Source organism: Otolemur garnettii, unplaced genomic scaffold (assembly GCF_000181295.1).
Source record: "Otolemur garnettii isolate 467f Iridium unplaced genomic scaffold, OtoGar3 scaffold00009, whole genome shotgun sequence".
Lineage (NCBI taxonomy): Eukaryota > Metazoa > Chordata > Mammalia > Primates > Galagidae > Otolemur > Otolemur garnettii.
Window position 1 is genome coordinate 4,886,109 of NW_003852404.1, and position 2,949 is coordinate 4,889,057.

The window sequence follows — 2,949 nt, forward strand, 5'->3', positions numbered from 1 at the left end:
ACAGCAACCTCCAACTCCTGGGCTCAAGCGAGTCTCCTGCCTCAGCCTCCCAAGTAGCTGGGACTACAGGCGCCCACCACAACGCCTGGCCATTTTTTGGTTGCAGCCATCATTGTTGTTTGGCGCACCCGGGCTAGGGATTCGAACCCGCCACCTTAGGTGTATGTGGCTGGTGCCTTAGCCGCTTGAGCCACAGGCGCTGAGCCTCTTTCTTTTTTTGAGACAGACTCTCACTCTGTTGCCCTGGGTAGAGTGTTGTGATGCCATAGCTCACAGCAACCTCAGATTCTAGAGCCCAAGCAATCCTGCCTCAGACTCCAGAGTAGCTGGAACTATAGGCACCCACCTTGATGCCCAGCTAGTCTTTCTATTTTTAGTAGAGATGGGTTTTCTCTATCTTGTGTGACTTGACCTCCTGGTGCTGGAGAGGGGGGTACCATGAGCCCCAGGAACTGGCCTGCTCTATGCAGCTCCCTCAGAGCCCAGTATCTGTGAATTTCCTTGGGATGTCATGGGGCATGGTTGCTCAGGTTGGTCTCAAATTCCTGAGCTCAAGCTATTCACCTGCCTCGGCCTCCCAGAGTACTGGGATTACAGGTATGAGCCACTGAGCCCAGCCAAACAGAGATTTAAATTCAGCTCATTTGCTGATGTCAACCTAAGTGCCACCTCCTCCAAGAAGCTTTCCCTGAATACCAGAGGACACCTCTCTGTGCGTGATGCTTATGAATTCTTACTAATTTAGCACTGTCAATTGATAAGGCTCTGACTCTTCCACAAGACGGTAAGCTCCTTGAGGAGGCCTGGTTCTGCTCGCACATTCCCCAGCCCCTATTCTCAGCACAGGGCCCATCCCATAGCTGATCAACCCATCAATTAGCAACTATTGAAGGAAAGAAAAGGCAAATGGTCCAGATGATTCCAAAGTCAATGCTTATATCCACACCACAGTTGGGCAGATTTCCCCCAAATTTATATCAAATAGTTAGAAACGGTCTCCAAAATTACCCTCTTTGAAGAAAAAAAAGGTGCCCCAGAAGGGGAAAGAAAGCCCTGGAGTTCTTGCTATACTAAGAATTGTGAAAATACCTGAGAATTTTTAACCCAAGAAGAACAATCTTAAGGGTTTTGTCAAAGCTGTGCACCCCGATGGCTCTTTACTGGCCCACCAGAGGCCGAGTGGCTTGAGCCATGCAGGGAGGGATCTGGTCATTCAATTGGGTCATTAGAATTGCCCAAGCATTAATTATGCACCAGGTCATAGCATGTAGGACTGCATTTGGCTACCTGTTAACAGAAGCCCGTCCAGAGGATTAATACCATTGGCGACTGTTTTTTATGTGTAAGAAGCGTCCAGAAGAGGGAAGTTCAAAGCTGTTGCAGCTGCTCGGGGAGGTCTGGTGTCTGCTCAGCTATCTGTCCTCAGCGAGCCTTTCATTCTCATCGTCTCAGGATGATTGCTCTGCCTGCACATGGGGTGTCTCAGGCTGTGGGTGGGATGATGAGGGGAAGGTGGGTGGGAACACAGGGCTACAGGTAGAGTCCCCTGGAGGCTCATCCTTTATTCAGGAAAACAGTGGCTTTACTAGAAGCCCAACTTGCATCTCATTGGTCCAAACTGGGTCACATGGTGTCTGAGCTTCAAGGGAGTCTGGAGACTTGAGTATCTTAATTAAGCATGTTGCCCAACTGGGATTCTATTAGAGAGGAAGATGAGAAGGATGGGTATTGGGTAGGCCACTAGCAATGTCTGTCAGAGAGACTCTGTGTTACACATACAGGGTATGAAGATGCGCAATACCTGACCCCCTCCTGCCACAGAGCGCTCTGCCTCATGGAAGAGCCAATCGTGAAAACAACCTTTTATAGGCCAGGTGCAGCGGCTCACGCCTGTAAACCCAGCACTCTGGGAGACTGAGGCAGGAGGATTGCTTGAGCTCAGGTGTTCAAGACCAGCCTGAGCAAGAGGAAGACCCCATCTCTACTAAAAATAGAAAATTAGCCCGGTGTTGTGGCAGGTGCTTGCAGTCCCAGCTACAGAGACAAGAGGATCACTTAAGCCCAAGAGTTTGAGGTTGCTGTGAGCTATGATGTCAAGGCCCTCTACCCAGGGCAACAAAGTGAGCCTCTCTCTCAAACAAACAAAAATGTCTAACCTTTTACAGTATAATGCATATGTCATTAGAAGAATGACAGGACACAGGAAAGATTCCCTGGGGTGACTGAAGTAACCATCACAGGGGAGATGACATTGGGATCGAGTACAATGGGATAGGAGCGTCCATGTGGACACAGCAAGGGCTTTCAAAAGCTGGTCCTAAACGCCCTGTTAGCCCCAGCTCTTGAGATCACCCTACTCTGAATGTGTTATGTCCACTGTAACCAACCCTGTTTTTCCTTCTTTGAGGTGGGTCTTGAAGGATGAGTAGGAATTCACCAGCTAAACAGCAAGAGCCTGGCCTTTCAAAATTACATTCCCATATACCTTTCAGCCTCCGCTCTCACGATGCCTGCACGGTGCGGGCTTTAGAGCCCCGGGGTAACTTGCCCTTTCCACATATTCCACCCTCTGTTACATCTCCATGCCCTTCCACGAGCTGTTTTTCCTGCCTGCTCTGTTCTTCCCCTTTCGTTCTCTAGTATATGGCTCTCCTGGGTTGGTGACTCATCCTTGGCCAGCTGTTTAGAGGACGAGAAAGGGCTTCGTCTGAGCGAGCCGTATGCAGGAAGACGCAGAGCGTCAGGGCCCAGCTGCAGACGCTGGCTCTGCTGGTCTCCGCAATGAGGGGGCAGAGAAAACTAATACGTCACGAATCCTGATCAGCTGAGGGAACACTGGACGCACCAGCTGACCCCACAGCGAATCTGTGTGGAAGATATTTTTATGTCCTTTTTATAGCCCGGAAAACCAGAACTCTGCAGGATGAAGCCATTTGCCACTACCGCATA